Below are 19,796 nucleotides of genomic sequence, written 5' to 3' on the forward strand. Positions count from 1 at the left end.
GTTTACATTAGGGCAATGACCGTGCAGTCTAGTCGGGAACACTTCCATATCACTCTGGACCTCAGGCGTCCTCGGGTGTTGAGGGATGTTTCTAACTATGAAAACATCCTTGCTTTATTTGGGCCATGAACTGACTCTTGTGTAAATCTGGGACATGGCAGCGAGCTCGCAGACAGGTGCACAATTTGTTTGTAGCTGTCAGTGTGTAGAACAAACACATATCCTGGCCACCGTCTCCCTTTAGAATCTGTTCTGCAGAAATGCTGAGAAGATGGTGTGAGAAAACGTGTGAGGTGCTCATTGGTGGACCCCACCAGAGCTCTCCCTGTCCCTGGGCCTGTACCCCTAGCTGCAGGGACCCTGGTGGGGCGTTAGAGGATCCTGCATACAATGGGAGACTGGATTTGGTGACTGCCGAGGTTCTAAGATAGGCTCTTGAGGAGGTGACAGTCCTTTCCGTCTCACTAATTTTCTTCTCTGCTTCTTTGTGCCCCCGCTCGGATAGGCCGTGGAGGTCCCTGGAGAAATGACATTGGGTGAAGTCATAATCAGGAGCCTACCGATGGACACAGAGGTGTCCACCTCTGAGTCCACCTCTCCTGCTCACGCCGCTGGGGAAGGAGTCCAAACAATCTGTCTTGAGCTCCCACCCGTGGAGCCTGATTGCCAGGCAACCCCCTTGAAGAATGCCTATTTAAATACTTTGCCTATTTTTTAGTTGAATTTTTGACTTCTTGCCTAGTTATTTGTGTAATTTTTTCATGCGTTTTAGAATTTAACACCTTATCAGATATATTATTTGGAAATGTTTTCTCTATTTCAATACTTTGCCTTTATTTTTGGTGTAGAAAGCAACATGATAGTTAAACATTTACACCCCTCACAAAGTGATAACCCCACTCTCCCAAGCTACTCCCCCTCTGACATCTTATATTACTGTTACAATACCATCGACTATCTTCCCTATGTCATACTCCACGTCACGTGACTATGTATAAATACGAATATGTATATATTTTTTCTTTTTTTCTTATAGTTGACATACAATATTATTCTACTTCAGCTTCAGGTGTACAGTGCAGTGGTCAGGCATCTACACCATCTATGAAGTGATCCCCTTGATAAGTCCAGTAACCAACTGTCACCCTATGCAATCTTCACAACATTGTTGACTATAATCCCCATAGTATATTTCATATCCATATGACTATGTTGTGTCTATTACTTTGTACTTTCTAATCCCTTCAACTTCTACCCCAGCTTAACCCCGTTAAGTCTATTCACAAAACAGTGAATGATGGCATCTCTACTTGATTATTGTTTAAACTTTTCAATAGGTTGCATTTTCATGGAATTGACACTTTGAAAAGATTTCTTTGTCTGGGTGGTGAACACACAATGTGATGTGTAGATGATGTATTATAGAATTGTACACCTGAAGTCTATGTAGCTTTACTAACAATTGTCATCCCAATACACTTTAATTTTAAAAAAAAGAAAAGCTTTTCCTTAAAATGTTTACATCTAACACCATTTACAACATTTCCCCCTGTGAATTTTATCTTCTTATCTGCCACCCTGGGCCCTTGGCAATCCATTTTGTGTCCCTAAATTCAAATACCTTGAACTCTGACCTTCTAGTCTGACATAATTTCCTAATTTATTTACTCTCCTGAATACATCAAATAAATAGTTGGCTGTTCCTTAAGCACCGGAAACTAAACATTTACAGAATTGAGTTTGTATTGTTTTCCCAATAAACTGTTATTTTCTGCATCAGTAGTTATCTATTTATTAATGCATTCATACTATCCTTACATGGTTGGCTTATAGACAATAGGCTTAATGGTGTAGATACCACATGAATAGGACAAATACAGTGGCACATCTCGTTATGTGTTTACATTATTTGGGAAAACTGTTATTACAAGGGATTGTAAATGTTATGAGTGTTTCCCATACAATAAAAGTACAATGGTTTTGCACAGAGGCTACTGTAGCTGGGAACCTCGTCATGTTTATGGAAAGGATTTTTCAGATCATGTTAGGTTTTAGACTGGTAAATATTTTAGAATGTAGTGAGAAAAATCCTAGCAGACAATTGAGAAGTTTTAACTAGAACCTGAAAATAGCCTGTGAGACATAAAGAACTAAATAAAGCCCAGCAGAGATGAGAGTGAAGGAAAGCAGACAGAATTGGAGGACTTAGAAGAGGAAGAAAAAGATTAGGAAAGCCTACAAAACTGTACAATTCATCGTAGAAGCCAAGGGGGAAAAACGTGATTTGAGAAGGATACCTTATTAAATACCTGAGGCTAAAACAGACTATCTTGGATTTATATCTTCATGACCAGGTGTCTGCATGAATGGGCAGTGTAAGGACTGGGTGCTTTATGTGTTTCTATACTCACTTCTCTGGTCTGCAGGTTAGATAATTTCCTTAAGGGACTACTCTTTTGGGGACATTATTCCAACATATCTTTATGCATAGAAATACATTTTGTTCACAATGTATTAATAAGGAGGAATTAACATATTTGTAAAAATTCTATTTTTTACACATGCGTGTCTTCTTCTCCCTTGAGGAAATCATAAGCCTCCGATGGCAAGGATCATATGTCATGTGTCAGTGGATCAGAATATGGAAAAGCATTCAAAGTAATGTACACTAAGCTGTTTAAGTAACGATTACAGTGTATAAATCCATATTTTAAAACATTTCACTTTTTATATACTTTGTCTATTATTATCACATGAAATAAATACCATAAGTAACAGCAATAATACCGTGTGTCTCCTAGAAGTGCCATAAGAGTATGAGAGATAATATATGTGAAAATGCTAACAAATCACCTAATACATAAGCATTCAATAAATACTGGCACTGATACTAATTAATGATGATGAGATGACAAGGTGACTCATAACTCAATGACAAAAGAAGAGTATACATTTTAAATTATTAACTGTGCACCAGAACATATCTATAGAAGCAGTGGTTTCTTTTTTGGGAGGTGGGAGGGCAAGTGCATGTCTCATGGAAGTTGTTTTCTTCACTTCAGCAAACTGGAGAAACTTTTACTTCTTGTTTAATTGTCGCTGTTTTGTAATTTATTCCCTACAGACCATTGATCCAGTAGAAGCCCTGCCTCCAAGGCAATGATCAACTGAGGCTTTAACATTGTTTCCAAGTGGCAGTGATTTAGGGATGTGATCATAGAAACTTCATAATCTTGATTGTCTTTTATACATGTCAAGGGGAGAAGACCCTTCATTCCCAGACAAAGTTGATAGAAACTGTTCTGTAGTCATGGCTAAACCCTTTACTCTTTTGTTTCCCAATATCTCAAGACCGTCAGAAAAAGAAACCAATGTATAGGAGTGATGCCAGTTGTGTGTGTCATCCAAACCATGCACCTGTTACAAGGACATTCCTTTGTTCAATTCTCAAAACATGAATGTAAGCATCTATGACAACTCTGAGGTATGCTTCAGCAGGCAGGTGGAGATCTTACCATCTCCTTCTTGTTCAACCGGTTTTATTTGCTCCCATTTCTTTTGTTTTTATCCACCCTATCATTGTGCTCTTCTCCGCTTCTCTCTCCTCTTCCTTTCATTGAGTTTCATCCTTATGCAAAACTTTGTAGTTAATTAGATGGGCTTTAAAATTCTGCACACGATGGTACAGTTTCTGCCTTTCCTGCAACTGCCGGTCATTACATACAGCCCTCAAAATACCCATAATTCGCACAAGTGTAAACCATCCTTTTATTTGTCTACAAAAATGGCATGTGTCAGTGATGCTCGGTAGTCCAAAATCATCTTTCCCTTCTTCATCAAATCCATCCAATTATCTTTCCGTGGCATGATAAATGACAAATAATCTGGTGAAAACCCTTCACACAATATCAACATATTGAAAATTACGGGTCTAGGTGATTAAAATAATTGATTTGTATGATAGGATTTTTATAAGCTTAGTATAAGTGATAAAAGTCAACTGGCATCTTAAGATGACTAACCATGGAACTGGGAGATCTATGGGCAGAGCTGGGCTTCCTGTTACTTTCTAGGCCTGACTTCCTGTTAAAATCTTATGGTTCCAACTTCTGGGAGAGGGATTTATATTGGGGACCCTCTTGGGAAGAGGTCACTTCTTTTTGCACATGGGCAGCTGTCCAGAGGTGTGTGCCCTCACACTGCTGTGGTGGTTTTCTTTTTTTATTTTTCCCAAATAAACCCTCTTGTGGTGAACTACCTGGAAAATTATTTGGCCCAGTCAACATTTTAAAGGATCATCCAGAATCCAGAGAAGAACAATCTCTGGCGGTTTCTGATAGGTGAGCAAACCAGCTCTGGTGCCTGACTGACCTGTTTCAGCTCGATGCTTCTTTGGTTCCCAGCTTAGAGGACTCTGATGAGCTCTCTCCTGGATCTGAGCCAATCGGCCTTTTCACCTGTTACTCTCTAGGCCTGTTACTCTCTGGCGCTCTCCAGACTTTATTCGAGAATTGTTTTAAACTTGTGTTGCTGTTGTTGTTGTTGTTGGTGTGTGTGTGTGTGTGTGTGTGTGTGTGTGTGTGTGAACGCATTAAAGGCCTATTTGTGTATGTTGCTTGATTACTCGTTGTGGTAACTTGGCTTGAATTTTTTTGAAAACAAACTGTCTTTTGAGACTAAAACTGGCCTTTGCCTAAAGTCCTTTTGGGGATAAAGTTTATTTCTACTGAAATTGGTCAGTTTGGGCTGGTATTAGACTGCGCCGTCTCATTGAGAAAGTGAGAAGAGTGTCATCCAGCTAGCCTGTAACTTCACTTTCTGAGAATTGGTTATTTCCCTGCAATTGGCTTTTTGCCTTCGGTCTGGTTCTCGGTGATCAGACTGTTCCCCAGGGTAAGAGTGAGGCGAGCTGAAGACCAGCAGGCTGTTCAAGCTCTGAACTGTTTCCGGCCCAGTATTAAAAATGGAAAACCTGCTGTCTAAGCTTTCTAAAACTGTCCCTCTTCCAGGGACACCGGCTCAGTATATGTGTAAAACCTGCAGGGAATTTTTATGCACATATTTAACTAAATGTATAGATGTGACTAATTTAGAAAATCAGTGGCCACTTTGGAGAACTTTTGAGATTCCCAAATTTGATATTCTTAAAACTAAAGTGGATCCTAACAACACTGTAGCTAAGAAACAGGAATGGAATGCCTATTTTGAGAGATATACTGAGGCTTCCAAACAAGGCTATGAATCTAAAGTTACCCGATTACAAAATAAAGTCTCAAGTTAACAATGGCTGCTGAAAATTCAGAAAGAGACTGAATGGCGCCTGAAACCTGGTGCTCTTCCTTCACAGAACTGCCTTGCCCTTCCCCCACTGCTCCTTTGTCTCTAGCTCCACCTCCAATGCCATCAGGTCCCTCATTAACACCTCCTCTGTTTCCAGCTCAGCCCCCAGAGTGACCTTCTCTTGAGTCTTCTCTTTCCCCTTCCTCAGAACTTATCAGTACTTTCCCATTTAACATTAGCCCCTATGGAGATCCCAATAAACCCCACATCTCTTATGTCCCCATGGACTAAAGCTAAGTTACGAGCCACTATAAAGGAATTGCCTAAGGTGACTGAGGACTGGAATAAGTTTGCTGAGGAATTTCACATTACTATTCAGGCCTATCAACTAGGGTTTTCTGATTTGTACCAGCTAATCCATATGTTAGTTGGTGAAGGCCAAGGTAGATATTGGATGAGCATTGCCAGAAGGGAGCTTCCTGATAGAGACTTAGAAAAGCACACCTCCAATTACTGGGAGGAAGCCAAGGAACTTGCTCAAAAACTACATCAAGCAATCCTAAGGCCTTCCCAACATCTATGGGTTGGAGCATAATTCACAATTGCTCACAAGGCCTGCTGAATCTGTTCATGACTACTGAATAGATTTCAGATCATTTTTAAGGAGAATTCTGGTCTTCTTTCAGATGTTGACACCACACATGTAACTTTTAATTCTTTGTCAATGAGCTAAATTAAAACTTTCCCTCCTGGATCGGAGATCCAGGATGGCATGGGTAACTATGCCTACCTTAGATTTGGTAGATTTGGCCAATGAGCTGCCAGTACCCTAACAAGCTGTCTAGAAGCAGCATTGCCAGAACGTCAGACTTTCAGCAGAGAGGCCCTCCAGGAAATGAGAGAACTTCAATATTTGCCACTACTGCAAGAGGAAGGACACTGGAGAATGGATTGCCATAAATGTCAGCTTATAAGACACTCTCTGCCTACTAACCAGTCCCTTTGAAGCATTCCTAATTCCCAGTGACAGGGCTCTGAGGAACTGCAGTGGCTTTTCCAGTCTTTCCCCTTAATCGTCGGAGAAACTTTTCTTCAAATTGGGGAGCAAACTGTTTCTCTTCTTATGGACACTGGTGCTACACTCTCGGTGCTCAACCTCAGTGTTATCAACTGGCCCCTGCCTCTGAGTAAGGACGTATTTCACATAGTGGGGATTTCAAATAAACCTCAACAGGTTCATGTACCTGAAAGTAATGCCCTTTGTCTAGGCCTCTGAAGAAGTCAACACTGTTTTCTCTGTGGTTTTGCAGCCTCTACCCATTTGTTGGGGAGAGACTTCTTAGAGAAGTATCTCACTGGTGTATCCTTTTCTCGAAAAGGAGAAATAGGTTAGAACTTGATGGTAACCATCAGAATCACCAATCAGGTGAATTGCCTGACTTGTCACCACCTTTATTGGTGCTGTCTCTGACAGTGCAGTGATTGAATCTGAAAACACTGAGAAATGGTCCCTATTGGACCCACCAGCATCTTCTTTATCAGCAAAATCATTACGTGACATTGGCCGAATTCACAGTGCACCTCCTGTCAAGGTTCAAATTGATCCTTCAAAGCCTCTGCCCAGAATTAATCAATGTCCCATCAGTAAGAAAGCTTTGCAAGGTATAAAGCCCATAATAGAAGATGACATAAGTCAGGGTCTAATTAACCCTTGCAATAGACCTCATCACAATCCTCTGTTACCTGTGAGAAAGTCAAAGGGACGAGGGTGGAGGTTTGTCCAGGACCTCCGAGCAATAAACCGCATTGTTTATCCCTCCAGACCTTGTCATTACTGACCCTCATATATTGCTGGCATCCATTCCAACTGGAAGCAAATTCTTTACAGTAATTGATTTATGCAGTGCATTCCTGCACATCCCAGTTGATGAAGCTAGCCAATACCTTTTTGCTTCCACTTGGGAAAGAAAGCACTTTACCTGGACAGCAATACCTCAGGATTTTACTGCCAGCCCTTGTATTTCTCACAGATTCTGAAGACTGATTTGGACGATGTAGTTTTCCCTAAAGGTTCCACCTTGTTACAATATGTGGATGATTTACCTCTTTGCTCTTCTTCGGTTTCCTCACAGGATGTTAGCTCCGCTGTTGTTACTTTCGGCCTTAAAGAGACAGAAGGTCTCCAAAGAGAAACTATAATTTCCTCAATCTCAGTTTTGATATTTGGACATCTGATATTGGAACACAGTCTATGCCTGGATACAGATAGTCTCTATGGCATCCTAGGTTTCCCAAGGGCCAAAACTAAGCACCAATTGTGAGTTTCCATGGCCTGGTCGGCTGTTGCCAGAATTGGATACCAAATATTTCTCCTCTTATGGCCAAGCCTCTAAGTTTCCTACTAAAGAATGACAGTTCTGACCCAATTTCATGGGAAGACAGGATGGAATGGCCTTGAAGACCTTGAAGGAGAGTAAATGAACACCCCTGCTCGTGGGCATCCTAACTGCCAGATTCCCTGCTCGTGGGCATCCTAACTGCCAGATTCCCTTCTGCCTTTTTGTGCATGAAGAGGAAGGACAGGCCCTTGGGGTGCTCACTCAGAAACACGGGGATCAATATAGACCCCAGGTTACTGTAGCCAGCAACTGGACCCTGTGGCTCGAGGATACCCCCCTTTGCCACAGAGCCAGTGCAGCTACTGCCCTCCTGGTTAAGCCACAGAGGAGATTGTTGTGGGATCCCCTGTAACCATCTTTGTGCCTCGTGTGGGAGAAGCTTCCCTAAATTGTCATCACACCCAGCATCTTTCTGTCCGGCGACTTACATCCTATGAAATCCTTCTGTTCACTGCTTCCCACATAACACTTTCATATTGCAGTAACCTTAATCTAGCTACTTTTCTTTTCCAATACATTTACATATGAAATATATACGTTACAAATAAAAGCCAAGTTGAATGAAGACAGTCCTAGCTGGCTGCTTCTAAGAAGCAGGAGAATTTATTACAGTGCAGTTGTACACATAATAATGGTTACTTTTTTATAGAGCTCCTGCTATGTGCAGAAACTCTGTAAGGCACTTTACTTTTTCCCCAATAAGTAGATTCTCTTAGCTCCACCATACAGATCAGAAAATGGAGGCGCATGCGTGTTAAGTAATTTACTCCCCGCCACATAAGTAGTGGCAGAGTAAAGTTCTAAGTAAGAACTCTTGACCCTCATTGCAATTCAAGCATGTTAAAGAAATTAAAAGTAGTTCAGCATTGCAGTGTGGAATGTGTACAAAATACAGAACGTTGACTGTAGAGGGAGAAGATGCCCACTCAGCCAAACACAGGCACGAGTGACACATCCGTGTGTTTCCTTTTCTATGTACACAGATTAAGTATTTTAGGAGGTTGTTCTCATGTTCTCATGCATTTTGGTCAATTTCTCCCTTTACTTCTGTTAGTAGTTGCTTTGTATATTTTGGTGCTCCCTGATTGGGGGGGGGACATATATATTGATAAGAATTACGTCTTCATGTTGTAATGTCCCCTTTATCATTATGAAAAGTGCACCTTTCTCACTTGTTACCCTTTTTTGTTTGTTTGTTTTAATCCTGAATCAGTTTCATCTGCTATAAGTATGGCTACATACAGTTTTCTCTGGAAACCATTTGTTTGGAGTATCGTTTTCCACTTTCACTTTGAGTCTATATTTGTCTTTGTAGCTGAGATGTGTCTCTTGGAGGCAGCACGTGCTTGGGTTTTGTTTTTTGATCCAAACGCCTACTCTGTGCCTTTTTATCAGTGAGCTCAGTCCATTTACATTTAGGGTAATTGTTGATATATGAGGATTTCCTATAACCATTCTATCTTTTGTTTTCTGGTCGCTTAGTGTCTCCATTGTTTCTTTGTCTTTTGGTTCCTGTCTGTTAATTGAGTGTTGTGGTATTTTGTGATTTTTCCCTCCGTTTCTTTTTTTATGTTATATTTCTCAGCTCTGGATTTTTTCTTTCTTTCTTTGAGTGGTTACAGTTAAGTGTATGTAAAAGAGAGTTTCATATATATACCTTGCTCTTTTTTTCAATAATTTGCATCACCTTCTAACATTTTCTGTATATTGCATAATTTAAGGAAATACGTGTAACATGAAGGTGGGGATTTGGAGGATTTTTGTTGTTCTTCAGTGATATATTCTAACACTTAGAAAAGTGGCTGGTGAGAAAAAAACAACAAAAATTTACTGAATTGATTAACTGAGTAATTAATTCAGGAAATGGAATCGGGGATATGAGGACATGGATTCTGAGAGTGTAATGACTTGCAATGATTTATCCAGTTAGTATGTATCCAACTGCCCATCAGAACATGGATTAAATCATTACACAAGAGTGGTAAAGATGGGTTTGCTCATTATGGGACAAAGGTGTTTCCTGTTAAGTATTCAAAGCACTACATAGTCACAGTGTATTTTCATTACTTGGGATATGTTGGATGAAACAAAGAAATAAAAAAATTAAATCTGTAGTGTTTTAAAGAATCAGACCAAAAAAACTCATTTATGACACCACAGTTATTCCAACATAAAACTAATTGACTGAATATTTTTGGCTTTCTTAACTATCTAATGTATGCAACTCATCAAACTGACAGACAGTAAAATACACCAAACTTTTAATATTTTGATACTCTGCAATGCTTTCACGTGACGCTTTTTTTCTTGTTTGAAAATATATTTCATTTAGTCCTTCAAGCAATACTAATTTTAGCATTTTATAGACAAGGAAATGCAGATCTTTTTGGAACTAATTGTTCCTCGTGTCACAGCTAATGAGCCCACTGTTCTAAGCAGATGCAGTTTGTATGGGTGTCTCTGACTTTCCTCAGGACTGCTCCATATACCTCAGTCCTCTTCCTTCTGGGCATGGTGCTCTCTCCCATTCCCCTCATTGTTTGCCGTTGCCATGGGCCCCTCTTCCATCAGTACCGTCTCCAGGAAGCCTGTGAGGCACATCCGCGTGGGTGTTGTCAGGAATGGCGCACAGTTGGCTGTAACTCTGCCTTGTCCTATGGTTACCAGCAATGGGAAAGAGGGCTCTGTCTGCAGGGTACCGTAGTGATGGGACACGAAAGCCTCCACAATCCACTAGTAGGCACACACCATGATCTCAAAGTAAAACCTTGCTCAATTGACTTACTTCACTTTGGCTTCTGCTTGTTTCTGTACCTGACTGGTGCAGGGACAGCTAGAGCCCAGGCGCCATCGTTCCCTGAGCTCTAAGATGCAACCGACCTTGGAACTTCCTCAACATTTCTCTCATCCCAGGGATGCGACACATTGTCTTCAGCTCCATGGGGATGGTTTCCAGTTCCAGCCGCGTGACACTCTTACTCCGTGACGAGCACAGAACCCCACATGTCTCAGTTATCCACCAACGACCTCGGCCTCTCGCAACCCATCTCTGATTCAGAGAGTAAACATACCGGCTCAAGACTCCTCTCACACCCTGGAAGGGAGAGAGAAATACAAGTAGGTGTGAGACCTGGAGACTGCTTTTGACACACTGGGGACAAGCCAGGAACATCTCTTTAGGAATTACTAGATATCATTAACTATTAAGGTAAAACATAGGAGACATGAATCTCCCCTCATTGAAGCCAAATATAGGCTGTTGTTGAATTTTCTCATGACTTGAACATAATAGAATCAGTTTGCCTGTATTAGAATAGAATTAGAGTACACAAAGTTTCAGTTAATACCTATGATATCTACCAATGTGACAACTTTCCAAATTGATAATGAACATTTGGATGTTTTAAGAGTGACATTCTGCAACAAATGCAGATGGAATTAGAGTAAGAATAGATCTTAAATAGCTGCAGAATGTATTTGGGAAATAGTGAAAGATACAGACATAAAATGTTACTCTCAATATCTCTGTATGAAAACCCCAAATTCCTCATTCTTCGAACCGACACACCCTATCTATGGACTCATATGTGAGTGGGTTACCTAAGTGGGTAAAAATGGAAGCCGTTAATAGCTAGCGACATTTTTTCTCAAAGTAGATTGTTAAACAAATAACCTGCGTTACATTTGTCCTCTCCCTCTAAAAATAATCACCTATCAGATCAATTTTTGTAAAGCGGGCAGATGATTAATTTTATTGTTTATGGGAATGGCAGGCTCTGGTCTAAGCCGCTGGGTATAAAGTGTAGCTCATTGGTACCGGGGAAGAAAGGGAAAAAGTATTTGAGTATATGCTCCCTAAGATTTGTATTATAAATCTTTTTAGCATTGATTTGGCGCTAGTGAATGCTTATTTTAAGTAAGCTGTGTTTTGAGATATGATAGTACAATGAATGTTATTGAAAATGCTGAAGTTCTTGTGTTTACTTTGTCTGAAATGTAACAAGAAATTCCTTTCTGCCCCTTAGTTTGCTCACAAGGAAATAAGTATAGCCATAGCAACAACAACCATATTTTTTACTTATATATAGATATTTTGAAGACAAAATGGGATAAATAAAATGCATGTGCTTTGTAATTTCCTAAATTTAATGCCCCCCACTGTGTGGTCAGTGCTTAGTGACTGCACTTGTATGAAGATATGAACTCCTCAGTTCAGGAGCCCCAGAATAAGTCATCGGGAATGAGCTAGAGCCCAGTGTGCCCCAAAACTTTCTCTGAGTGAGTTCTATTTCTGTGCCATGTAGCCATCAGTGACAGTTTTCCTGATTCACGGGGATTAATGTCTTCATCGAGGGCTCAAAAGGAACATTTCCTTGTCCCCACTGTTGTACAATCCCACCAGACTGCGGGGCAGGAACTTCCTTCCCGCTTTGCCTGGAATAAGCATACGATAGGGATAGAGAATTAGCATTTGCCTTACATTTTAACATGAAAATTCCTAGCTGGACAATTTATAGTGAAATGTATGTATTTGCTTGGCTATTGCCTGAGATGGTTACCGAAGACTTGGCCTTCGCCATCCCTGCATACGGCAATAGCATCAGCGACAGACTGACTGTGAGGTTTTAAGAAGTATTTTTTAGCCAGCATAGTGTAGGTGGTTCTTTTTCTGTTTATCTTATGTAAATCATCAGATTAATTTTAATTTTTAAAAATATGCATGTTTTTCTCTTTAACAGGCACTGTTCTCTGTGCTTCTCTAGCATCCCTCTGATCAAGAAGCTTTCCTAGCGAGTTCAGGTGTGTTCTCCCTCAAGAGTGCACACGCCCAAGTGGTTTGTCTGTGGGCGCTGCCCTGTGTCCCAGTGGCCTCACCTCCAGCAGACCCAGGGCCGGCGCTGGCACCTGTCCTCCAGCTCGTCGGCGAGCTCCCGCAGGGCTCTGCTGTGCTGGGCCAGCGGGCTCTTCCTGTCCCGCAGGATCTGCAGAGTGGCCCGCTCCTCCTGCTCCAGCCGCCGCAGCTGCAGCTGCTCTTCCTGGGCCTGGAAGCCTCGGTGCTTCTCAAACTCCAGCCGGAAGCGCTGCCTTTGCGTTTCCACTTTCTCCTGGAGTGACACAGTGACCGCCAACGTCAGGATGGGGACACATCGCCACCTAGAGGCCGCCTTCGCTAACACAGCCAGGCTGGATGGCCCTGTGTGGCCTGCGCCCAGCTCCGCCACTAGGAACTGATTGGCTGCATTTATTTCACTTACTTTTCTTTTTTTTTAATGTCTACGGTCACGTATTTAATAGCACCTTTAAAATAAACATTACTACATTTAAAATGGTTACAAATGGTAATACGCATTTTAACAAAACAAACTTTCAATAAGTTTAATATAAGTTTGGCTGCATTTTAAAAGCACCCAGAAACCAGAGGCGACTCACGTGAGAGGTGGTTTGGCCGAGTTTTCCAGCTGAGTGTTGGATTTGGACTTGGGGTCAATTCCCTTTTACATTCGGTTTCATCATTTTATAAACACACACACACACACACATATATATACACACATATATATATACACATACATACGTATATATACATATATATATGTATATATGTATGTATATATATGTATATATACGTATGTGTGTATATAAAACACGTGGGAACAGGGCAGTAAGGGCATTCCTATTTAACAGCTACTAAATCCTTAAGCAGAGCCACCAAGAGAGCCCTTTCACGAGAGAAATTGCGATTTACCAGTAGAGGAGTCACTAGAATGAGCACTTGTAGAAACAACTGAATTAAGAAGAGAGAGGAGAGAGACCTGGATTTATAAATGTGAATGAGAGGAGGCTTAGAGTTTAGAGAAGTTGAAAGCTCCTAGAGCTGTGATCTGGCTCCCTAAGGCCAATACTCCCTGCAGAGCCAGGAAGGAGCTGAACAGTTCACTGACTGCCAGTGATCTTCAGGGAATTAATTCTGATTTCTATCCACAATGATTTCTATGATTTTTAAATAGACCTAAGGAACACACCGTGACACAGCATTATTATATCTAAATTTTATTTTATTGAGACTTGTATATGGAAAACTATGTCTACCCTGAGTGTAAGAGGCAAATTATCGTCCCACGTTCTCTCCACATTTGCACTCCCTAGCCTATTTTTAAACATAACATCTTGGTTTGATGAAAGATCATAAGCTCTCGCCTTTAAAAAAAATTAACAATAGTTTTCAAATCCCACAGGACTCAACTCCCTCCAGTTCCCCAACTCTCCTCCTTTCTACCATTTTCTAAGCCACTAGATTCATATAATCCTCACCTCTTTAACATGAAGCAACTCTGAATTCCATAATCTGATCTGAAAGTACCACTCATGTAATTTCTCCCCTATGTCTGAGGTTACTGAGGAAGGGAGCCGACAACCTCGTCACTGAAAAGGACAGCAGTCATTGGGTGTGACAGATTGTGTGGAGAGAAGGGGTTTGGTTGCAATCCGTCTTTCTCGCACATCATCCTTTTCAGTGCTACAATTATATCTACAGATACAGGAAGCAGAGGGCTTTTATAGAATTGAGAGTTCGTTTATTAAACCAAATGCTTGTTGCATTTGGCTCCCATGGATGGATACATTCTCAGTACTAAAGATCATGCAAATTTCCTTGGCTTAGAACAGGAATCTCAGCACCATTTCTACTTTAGAATAACCAGTGGAGGTTTTCAAAAATGCACGACCCAGATCTTAATATGGAGTTTCTGAATTTGTAAATCTGTGGGCAGGTCAGGATCGAAAGTAACTGACTTGGATTATTAGTCTACAAAGAACAAAGCTTATCAATAAATATTTATCTTTGCATTTAAAGACGTAGCGATGGAAAATAAGACATCACACAGAAAAATGTAGCAACAAATGGTGCTTATGGAAATATCTGTGTGAAGTAGGATACAGTATAAGACCACATTTCAAGAAAAAAGAAGAATTAGAAAAACATCAAAAATGATCAGAGACGGGGGATTATTTGGAGAAAATAAAGAATGGTAAAATTCTATAAGATAAATTCTCTATATGGTATAATATGTAAATATATTTCACAGATAGTTTCCTTACATAGTTTCTCAATCTACATAGATCTTATTTGATATTTGACTAGATTGTTCTTTGTTGTGAGTGGGGGGTATTGTACGGTGTTAGCAGTATTCATGGCCTCTACCAATTAGATGCCAGTAGTACCCTTACACATCCCCAGTTGTGACAAGAAAAAATACCTATAACTATTGCAAAATCTCTTCTGGATGGCAAAATCACCCCGGACTGAGAACCATTCTATGTGTGTGTGTGTCTGTGTGTGTCTGTGTGTGTGTGTGTGTGTCTGAGTGTGTCTGTGTGTGTACCCACGAGCACAAATGGGTTGGAGAAACAAAGAGCCGATGAAATGCAGAAGAGAGAACATGCATGTGGGTGAAAGGAGGCTGAAAGTTCACATCATCCTCTCTTGCTAAGATGAATGCCTTCTAGCTAAATTTCATCTGCATCAGTGCTATGAAATGTTTATTATTCATTCATCCAACAAAAACATTTTAAAACTCATAGTGGCAGTCTGAGACTCTGCTCTAGATACCAGGGAAGGTCCAGATCAGCAAAGTTGCTTATGGTTCGGGTTTCTGTAGTGTTAGAAACACGAAGAGCACCGATGTCGAATATAACTGGAAGGGGTGGGATTACCTAGGACGGCAGTGAGATGTTTTTCTTGAGCACCTGTGTAGACGGAACAAATATGCTGGCACAGGAAAAATAGCTGAAGAATGATTTAATGACCCAAGTTTGGAACCTTCCACAGCCCCAATATTCTCGCACCTTCCAAATGACAGTTTTCTTCCCCACACTAGCCTCCTGTGTGAAAGCCCCCTCTATCTCTTTACTTACCAGTTCCAGGGCCATCTGGAGCTTCTGCCTGTTTGGGAAGAGATGCTCAGACCATTACAGACATGCTCATTCAGTACCAACACCGACCAGGTGAAATCAGGGGCTTCTAAGATCGCCTTAAAGAGGCCCTGGTGAGCTAGCAAACATGCCCAACCTCACGAGTAACTAAGTCAAGCATAAATACACTTTTACATGTTACTCCAGACATAATCAAAGATTTATCTCAAAGTATGCTCATTATGGTAGCATATAAAATAGTTACTAACTATCATGTTAAAAGTAGAGGATGAGAAAACTTTATTTCTTTTCTTTTTAATTAAATTTATTGGGGTGACAATTCTTAGTAAATTTACATAGATTTCAGTGTACAATTCTGTATTACATCAGCTATATATCCCATTGTGTGTTCACCACCCAGAGTCAATTCTCCTTCCATCACCATGTATTTGATCCCCCTTACCCTCATCACCCCACCCCCACCCCCTTACCCTCTGGAAACCACTGAATTATTGTCTGTGTCTATGAGTTTTTCTTTCCCATTTGTTTGTCTTGTTCCTTTGTTGTTTTTAGTTTATATACCACATATCGCTGAAATCACAGGCTTTTCTGCTTTGCAACCATATGGATGGAACTAGAGAATATTATGCTAAGTGAAATACGTCAGATGGAGAAAGACAAGTACGATATGAGCCCACTTGTATGTGGAATATAAAGAAATGAAAGAATGAGCAAACTAAACAGAAATAGTCTCAGAGATATAGAGGAAAAACTGTTGGTTGCTAGTTGGGAGAGCGGTGTGGATGAGGGAGAAGGTGAGGGGATGAGAAAGCAAAAATTGGTATTCACAATATTGCCGTGAGAATATGAAAGACAGTTTGTGGACTATAATCAATAATGTTGCAAAGATTTTGCAGGGTGTCAGATGGGCACTTGTCTTAATAGAGAGACTACTTCATGGATGTAGGTGCCTGCCCACTGCACTGTACACCTAAAGCTGAAGCTGAATAATATTGAATGACAACTGTAATTTAACATATGCAGGTAGTCATGGGATATGGAGTACAGCATAGGGAATAGAGTGAATTGAAATGCAACAGCTATCTATGATGTCAGAGGGGTAGTAGGTTGAGGGAGAGGGGCTATCACTTTGTGAGGGGTGAAATGTCCAGCTATTACATTGTTTTATACACCTGAAACTAATTTTAAAAAGACAAAAAAAGAGAGGAACATACTTTTATAGAGAAAAGGGGAGATTTGGGAGTAGCTATTATAAACAGGGTCATTTAGAGGAAACCGGCTATTAATGTAGTGGCATTTCCTTAGCTGAGCTGTGACAGTCTCTCATTGGCTAAGCTGTTTTCAGCGAAGGGCGAATCTCCCTTCCTCTCCTTGAGGAGTAAAGTGAAAAACATCTTCCTGTTGGAGACACAAGGCACATGTCTTCCTGTTTGGCGCAACTAACCATGCGTGATATGACAGCTTCTCTTTCAGGCCACCCCAACTCCAATTTTACTTGACGCTTCCTATTTTAGTTTTCACACTTGTCACAGAGAGAGAAAGTCTAAGATGTTTTCAATTAAATGTCAGAAGCCGAGGAGTGAGAGAAAGAGACAGAGCACTGAACCAGTTTCTAGCTGTGAGTGACGGTCAAGAGACCACACAGACACCTGCCTGTGGGACTTCGCATCAACTTCCAGCCGTCTATTAGCCGGCCGCTAGGCGCCACCAGGTCCTGCGCGGGAACTTTCAGAACTGTTGCCTGGAAGTGATCAGAAGTAGTGAATGTCTCTTCCTCACAGACCTGCTCCTATTACAGAAATGCCCCACCTTCACCTCATCCCGCCTCTTTCTCTGTAGCTGGTGTCATTTTATTCAAAACAACTTACATCTTTCTTCCCCAAAATATCACTTGTACAAGCGCCCGTCAAATCCAGGATGGCAGACGAGTTGTCTTCTCCATCTAACCCTGTTGTTGGTGTTTCAGGGGTCATGACCTAGCCCCTGGTCCGTTTCTGGCCAGCATATGACTCAACAAAGGCTTGCTTTTAGAAAAGGCTTTCAGTAGGGCAAGTAAAGTGTTTTTGTTTCACACCTGCGAACAACCAATGAGTCAAAGAGGAAAATACAGAGAAAATAAGAAAATACTAGGGGTGCCCCAAAAATGTATACACATGATTTGTAGTTCAACGTTTTTATCAGTATATATTGAATGTAACATTTTTAATACAGTTTTTTCCTTTCTCAATGTGTATATGTATATTTTTTGGTACTCCCTGTAGATCGAGACAAGTGAAAAGCAAAACACAGCATGCCAAAACTTACTGGATGCAGCGTTAAGAACAAAATTTAGGGACGTAAAAGCTTAAATGAAAAAAGAAGATCTCAGATCAATGATTTAACTGTACACATTATGGGAGTAGAAAAACCAAAAAACTAAACCCTACGCAGAAGGAAGAAAATATGCAGATATAAACCAAGATAAATGAACTAGAGAATGGAAAATAGAGAAAATCAGGGAAACCAAAAGTGCAGTAGGTGTGCTGGGTACAGTCTCTAGGATGTCACCCCCCCTCCTCCACGCCAGCTACATATGCCTGTGAGCCAGGGTGACGGCGTGGGGTTCCCTTTGGCCTTCCCCGGTCGGTATTCCCAGCACTAAAGGGCCTGAAGAAGGTGTGAGTGGCCAGGATCTTAGCAGACACGGCCTGAGTCACTGCTACTTCTAGAGGCAAATGACATTCCTGGAGATGCTCTCCACGTTTCCCTGATTCATGACTTTTGTCCATGGAGGACTGTTGCTGGGACTGCCCTATAGGTCTCTGTCCTAAAGACCAGATCCCACTTGCCATCAGCCGGAAGGTGTCGGGAGACAGGCACAGGAGCAGCTATCCAACATGATCCTTGTTCCCTCCGTGTACGGGAAATTAGGAAGTGTGGCTATACCTGAGAGCTACCTGTAGCTCCACCAATTGCCTGTAGAGGCTGCATTTGGGCTCCAGCCCAGAAGCCCAAAAAACAGCATCAAGGTGACATGCAGGTGTTGGTTGACCCTGAGCTCCTTTCTCCACTCCTAAGTCCCCAAAGTGAGCAGCCCCAACCTTCCAGGGTGGAGTCTGCACATGCGCTCTTGTAGGAAGATTAAAGCAGTGACTGTGCATTCTTACCGTGGACTCTGTGCAATCATGGAAAAGGCTGATTTCTGGTATCTGGTCTCCCTTCCTGTGGGGGCGGCTGTGGTGATGAGCACAAAGGGCTGTGTGATGGCTGCAGGTCACAATGGGTAGCAGGAGCTTAAAGGGGGCCGAGGTCAGACTCAGGTGGAGTTGAGGAGAGGACGTGCAGGTGAGGGGATCCCTTCAGGGTGGGGGCGCTGGGGCGGGTTGGAATGGCCCCTGGCCTGGGACTCAGGAGGGCAGAGGCTGAGGGCGGAGGGTGGGGTCCAGGGACTGGCTGTCTGCATCTCCAGCTGTGCGGGCAGTCGTCCCACTGCTGTCCCCTGGGGCCCGGAGAAGGGGGCACCTCCCTCTAGCTCACTCAGGGGCCCTGCCTGCAGGAAGCCAGGGGCCAGGGCCAGGTCTGCCCATCACTGCAGGGCGACAGGCCGGCCATGTTCGTGCCGGGTCCCTGCTCTGTTTCGAAGGAGATAACGTGCCTTCCTTCTCTTTCCGCCGGTTAATGACAGGCAGCCATGGGCAGCAAGGGGACGCGGGAGAGTCTCAGCGCGTGGAGCAGCCCTATGTTGCACATGTTCAGGAACTCCTCGGGGAAGCTGCAGAGGCAGCTGCGCAAGGGAGAGTTTGCCATGTTCAAGCACATGCCGGTGTTTGAGAGCGACTTCATCCAGGTAAGAGGCGCCGCTCCCCTTTTGTCCCACCCCAAAAGTGGACCCGAGACCTATTAGGTGCTGAGTGCAAGGATGTCTTCACCGACATGTCCACCAGCTGAAGGAAACGAGGCCTCTGTTCCTCTTCTTCCCCATTTACTGATTTACACACCGCTTCCATCAGGTGACCGCTCTGCCACATTTGCTTTAGAGGGAATTGTTTTTAAAGGAAGAAAAGGAATGTGGTTTACTCTCCTTGAGCGCCCTTCCCTGGTGGCGTTTTCCTTTCTCCTCAGATACCACTGTCCCCAATGTCGTCATGATCGTCCCCATGCAGACTTTGTCCTTTGGCACGTATGTATCTATCTACTAAACGTGTT

The 19,796-nt window shown here is 42.1% G+C and overlaps 1 pseudogene across 1 annotated transcript; it reads right to left on the bottom strand.

Moving 5' to 3' along the window:
• Nucleotides 1-9,254: 9,254 nt before the first annotated feature.
• On the bottom strand, nt 9,255-19,202 carry LOC308491972 (E3 ubiquitin-protein ligase TRIM58-like; annotated as a pseudogene). The gene is made up of 5 exons (XR_013995419.1): nt 19,181-19,202; nt 18,758-18,857; nt 15,594-15,621; nt 12,555-12,784; nt 9,255-10,773 (listed from the first exon to the last, which is right to left on the bottom strand). The product of XR_013995419.1 is annotated as an E3 ubiquitin-protein ligase TRIM58-like (transcript).
• Nucleotides 19,203-19,796: the final 594 nt, after the last annotated feature.

This window comes from Rhinolophus hipposideros (assembly GCF_964194185.1).
Source record: "Rhinolophus hipposideros genome assembly, chromosome: 23".
In the NCBI taxonomy this organism is placed as follows: domain Eukaryota; kingdom Metazoa; phylum Chordata; class Mammalia; order Chiroptera; family Rhinolophidae; genus Rhinolophus; species Rhinolophus hipposideros.